Source organism: Bombina bombina, chromosome 5 (assembly GCF_027579735.1).
Source record: "Bombina bombina isolate aBomBom1 chromosome 5, aBomBom1.pri, whole genome shotgun sequence".
NCBI lineage: Eukaryota > Metazoa > Chordata > Amphibia > Anura > Bombinatoridae > Bombina > Bombina bombina.
The window spans coordinates 678,695,214-678,701,297 of record NC_069503.1 but is presented as its reverse complement, the minus strand read 5'-3'; positions in this window follow the sequence as shown (position 1 = coordinate 678,701,297).

Sequence of the window (6,084 nt, the reverse complement as noted above, 5' to 3'; positions counted from 1 at the left end):
TCCCTTTTTCTCCCCTTTTCCCTTTTAGGGTTGGGGAAGAGAGGGGGGGAGGGGAGAGGAGGAGGGGGGGAGTTTACTGGGTCGAGCAGGGGAGGTGGGACAGCGGGGGTTGCTTCTAGGGGCTGCAGAACTACAAACCCCTACCCTCCCATGTTAGTGCCATTATTTCATGTGTAGCTAATTTGTCAGTTTTTAGGTAGCAACACAATTTTTTTTTAACATATCTCCCACCTCTTAACTCAATGGTCTCAGACCAAGATTATACTGGCAGGAGACTTTAACATTACCATATCTCCAGTTAAGACAAACCCTAACCTCCATTTATCTAACAAGAGCCAACGCTACAATTAAATGGTCAAATCAATACAAGTCTCTTTAGCGCCTCATTCTCTAATACTGACCTGGTATACATTAAATGGCACTACAAACAACACTACATATTATTCACCTGCACACAAATCTTACATTAGATTGGATAATATATATCCCAGCCAAGTTTTACAACCAGTGTTAAATTCCTCTTCCATTCACACCTGTGTTTGGTCAGATCACTCTATAGTATCTCTCCAGATAGAGGGATTTCATGACTTTGAAAGGACCAGATCATGGACATACGACCCAACATACCAAAGAGATCCCTTGAATCACAACAAAACACTACAACAATTGACAGAATACTGGCACTTAAATAACCCAATACACACATGGGCAGCTCATAAAACAGTTATAATAGGACTACTCATCAAGGGGAAAGCACTCCATGCTAGACAATATAAAAGTTGCTTGTTCCAACTTCACAGGGTATTTAGAATGACAACATAAACTTACTTGACAGCCATTAACCTTACATACATTACAATCTAAAAGGAATTCACTAGCTGAGCTACTAAACTCACAAGCCACTAGAGCAACAAAAAAGTTGAAATCCCAATATTACATATATGCCAATAAGCCTGATAAATTTATGGCCGACAAAATCAGTGAAACATGTAAGGCTTCTGCAACTCCCTACATAGAGAAATGGCTCTCTAACCTCCCATCCACAAGAAATTGTAGACACATTTGCGCCCATCCACAAGAAATTGTAGACACATTTGCGGACTATTATGGGAAGTACAACACAATCCCGAAGTAGAAGATATTACTAAGAAGTTTCTAGCAGAAACTCAGTTAGAGACTATATCTGAGGCTGACAAAAATGACGTTAATGCTCCCATTTCTCCCATTTCGATTGTAAAAGTCAAATCAGCCATCACAGCACTTAAGCCAGGTAAAGCTGCGGATCCGGATGGCATACCAGTAGAATATTTTAAATTATTTAGAGCCAGCCTTATTCCCCATCTAACTAAATTTTTTAACCATATCATGGAGGGTCAACCAATTCCCCTTGATTTACTTTAGGCTAAAATCGTGGTTATACCCAAACCAGGTAAAAATCACAAGTATGTTCCAATTACAGCCCAATCTTACTTATCAATCAAGACTTGAAAATATTCACTAAAATCCTGGCCTATCGCCTTAAGTAGATATAACCCACACTGGTCCACCCAGACCAGGTTGGTTTTATTAAATATAGGGAAGCACCTGATAATATCATACATTATACACTACTTAAAAGAGACACAAACACTTTTTCTGCTCCTCTCGCTGGATGCATAGAAGGCATTTGATAGGATTGATTGGCAATATATGATGACGATACTGTGCCATATGGGATTTGATGGCCCCTTTATTACAGCTCTTAAAGCAATTTACTTAGTCCCAACGACACAAGTGTCCTCTGCTGGCTACATATCCAAAACTTTCCCTATACTAAATGGCACAAGGCAGGGATACCCTCTCTCATCCCTTTTGTTTGCACTTTGCATCAAACCTCTAGCAGCCAATATTAGATCAAACCCTGCCATATCAGGAGTAAAAATATGAAATACTGACTATAAAATGACTCTATTTGTGGATGATATCTTGCTTACAGTCACCAAACCACTTATATCTCTCCCCAACCTATATAAAGTGTTAGATAGTCTACTATCTCAGGATATCGGATAAACTTAGATAAATGTGAAATACTACCCATTGACATTCCCCCACACACACACAAAAAACAATATAAATACATTATTAGTTAAAATGGGCCAAACACTCCCTAAAATACCTAGGAATCCATCTCACCACCCAGATCAATACATTTTACAAATATAAATATAACTATACCCCGCTTTTTAAAGCCTTCCTGGCTGGGGTGGCTCTCTGCAATTAAGGGGGCCTTATTGACTACTACCCAGCCACTAGATTTGCTCAGGATTCCTTGATACATAAATCAACCAAGGAAGCTGTTTTGATAAAGCTGGAATCAACCTTAGGAGGCTGGGAATTCCCAGATGCTATATTATGGGACTAACAACCCCTTAGTAAAACTGCTAAACATTACAGACCTCCTACGGTAGAATCCACAATACAAATATGGTCTAAACTAGCCAAAAAAAGGAGACTATTTTACCTGAACAATCTTTACTAATGCCAATTATATATCTCCTAACAGAGGAATTTCATAAACATGTGAGCAAATTGAAGAATAAAGGTCTATACAGGGTTGCAGATCTTCTAAAAAAATTAAAACAATATTAATATTTTCTCAGCTACAGAACAAAATAGCTCCCCTTAAAATTCACTGATACTTATACCTCCAAATAATTTCATCCCTACATAAATTCCTCAAAAATCTCCACAATACTACCACCACAGGTTTAGGGAGCATATGCACGTCACCATACAGACCAAAACAAACTATCTCAAGACTGTACATAGCCAAACTAGTTGCTGCAGACACATCTAAAACTTTGGTCATGGTTAACTGGGAGAAAGACTTAGGGGTTACATTGGAAAGGAAGACATGGGACAACATTTTTAGTTCAGGGAGCAGAGGCTTGCTAAGTGCAGACTTAAGGGAGAACTTAAAAACAATGTTCCGCTGGTACTTGACCTCTCTAAAGACCTCGCACATGTTCAAAAATGATACTAGATTATGTTATAGGGGGTGCAATGAACTTATAACATATAAACATGTGGTGGGACTGTCGAGAGGTCCAGGTAATATTGAAGTCTCTATCCTCTTTACTCAGCTATCTCTTAGACAATAAGATACAACTCACTATATCACAAGCTCTTCTCCATGAACACATCCGGAAATATAATAAACCCATCAACATTTTTATTAAAATTCTATGCATGGTCACTAGGACCTGCATAGCGAAACATTGGAAAATAGGTACTCAATCATGGGCTGAAATTTGAAATAAAATCCTATTCATTTATATGATGTACAAATCAGCTGCATGGATACTAGACAACAGAGAAATAATTGATAGAGTTTGGGTTGATTGGATTCTAAAAGATGGCCCTGGACTGCAATAAATGGCATATGTTATCTCTAACAATTAAATTAGTTCTTGACATCTAGTCACAGTTATATTTGTTGTTTCCCCTACCCCTTTTTTTTCTATATAATTCTTTCTTATCCCTGTTGAATACAATGACTCTACTCTCTTCCATGGAGACATTCATTTCTAGAAAGATAGTAAATGAAGATAAATGGAGGGGATGGTCCACATTAAGCAACATTTCAACAATACAAAAGACTGACTTTTGTAAGGACTTTATTAAAGTCAATTGACATTTTCTATCTAGTTTCCACTAAAAGAGAGCAAGATTTATAATTGTTAGAAAGACAATGTATCCATAAGCGTTGGTGCTTACTTACTTTTGTTGTATTTAACTGAAAAACTTGTTTTAATAAAAAGATTTAAACAGAAACAGAGCCTTGTTTTTTTTTTTGTTTTGTTTTTTATTTACCTATCAAAACTATATATATATATATATATATATATATATATATATATATATATATATATATATATATATATATATATTATTCATTTTTATTGATTGTACAAGATTACGATACTGAGTTACCAATGTTTGATATGATGCACTTCATTGGAAATAAAAAAATTATTTACATACCCCATGGGCAGTCATAACACAAATGGTTGTATAAGCTTCTGTGGGATACTTCTTGTTTATAAATATCAGACATGCATAACTATGCTATTGCTTTTTAGTAATTAGAAGGTTCCTAATTTCAGCTGCTCATCACTAATATTCCCAGCAGTGAATCGGTTAATTAGGTAGATGGTAAGGTTAATATTTGCTCTAGTGTAAATATTATCTTCCAACCTGACACTTCTCACCAACCTAATCCCTACCTGATGCCTTGAAAACAGCCCCCCCCACCCACACTACTTACCACCATCTTAGGTCACTATGCAGTTTAGGGCTTTTTCTTTTCTTTTTTTCCCCCTGCAGTGTAGGGATCTCTCCTAAACCCTCCCACCTCCCTGATCCCTCCCAAGCAGCTCTCTATCCCCCCTCCCAGTAGTCGCAGCCATCTTAAGTACTGGCAACTGTCTGCCAGAATCAAATTTTGAATATTTTTACATTTTATTTATTTACTAATATTTTTTTGCTGTAGTGTAGTGGTACCCCCATACCATCCCCCCTCAATCCTTGCTAGAATCATTTTGTAGCCCCCGCACTCTGAAATTTTCTGTAGTGTAGCATCCCATTCCTCCCTCTCCTTCCAAACTTTCTTTCTGGAGCGTAGGGTCCTGCACCCCTATCCCATTCTCTCCACCCATGGGCCACCCCTTCCACCACTAGACAGCCCATCCTAAATGATACGGTTTAAAATAGCAGTAACTATGTGATCGCTGTGATTTGCTATCCGTACACACTGCCTCAGTTGCGGGTAAAGTTATTGGGCTGCTGGTGGGTGATGGAATGTTGGGATCCCCTGTGAAGCAACTAAAAAGGATGGACATACCATTTCATCACTAGGTTCCTTAAGACCCAGGGGACGATTTATCAAGCCACGTATGGACCCTAATGCATCTGTTTCCGCATGAGCCTTTAGGCTTGCCGGAAACAGGAGTTAAGAAGCAGCAATCTTAAAGGGACACTGAACCAAAAAAAATTATTTCGTGATTCAGATAGAGCATGAAATTTTAAGCAACTTTCTAATTTACTCCTATTATGAAATTTTCTTAATTCTCTTGGTATCTTTATTTGAAATGCAAGAATGTAAGTTTAGATACCGGCCCATTTTTGGTGAACAACCTGGGTTGTTCTTGCTGATTGGTGGATAAATTCATCCACCAATAAAAAAGTGTTGTTCACAGGCTGAACCAAAGAAAAAAGCTTATATGTCTTCTTTTTCAAATAAAGATAGCAAGAGAACGAAGAAAAATTGATAATAGGAGTAAATTAGAAAGTTGTTTTAAATTGCATGCTCAATCTGAATCATGAAAGAAATAATCTGGGTTCAGTGTCCCTTTAAGGCCGATGCTCCTTAACTTGACCGCCACCTCTGAGGCGGCAGACAGCAATCAGCCCAATCGGATATGTACAGGTCGATTGACACCCCCTGCTAGCGGCCGATTGCCCACGAATCTGCAGGGGACAGTATTGCACAAGCATTTTACAAGAAATGTTTGTGCAATGATAAATGCTGACAGCGTATGCTGTCGGCATTTATCGATGTCCGTCCGCACAATAATAAATCGCCCCCCCCCCCCCCAGTCTTTTCATGACGTAATGGTATGTCTGTTTGGGCAAAGGGGTTAATAACTAACAAATTATCTACTATAAAAACATGTCACTTTTGAGAACTGTTTGATTACATGTTGGAAAAGAAAAATATTTTTAAAATATATTTTGTGTATGTTCTATGAGATCTAAATACAATTTTAATAAAAATAATAATGACATACGAATTCTGCAATGTCATAAAAAACATCTGAGATATTTGCTGTGATTTCTGAAATTTCAAGAATGCTTTCATAATCCGATAGTTCCCTTTCTTCTGCTATCATTTTTGCACGTCTCTTCTAAACTTGTTTGTTCAATTCCATATGACCTCTAATGTACACCTGTGTATTCAGTAATACTTTATACTAAACAGGCTTCAAATAAACTTTAACATGTTTGCTTGCACGTATGTTCTGCCACAAGGGAATTTTAAAATAT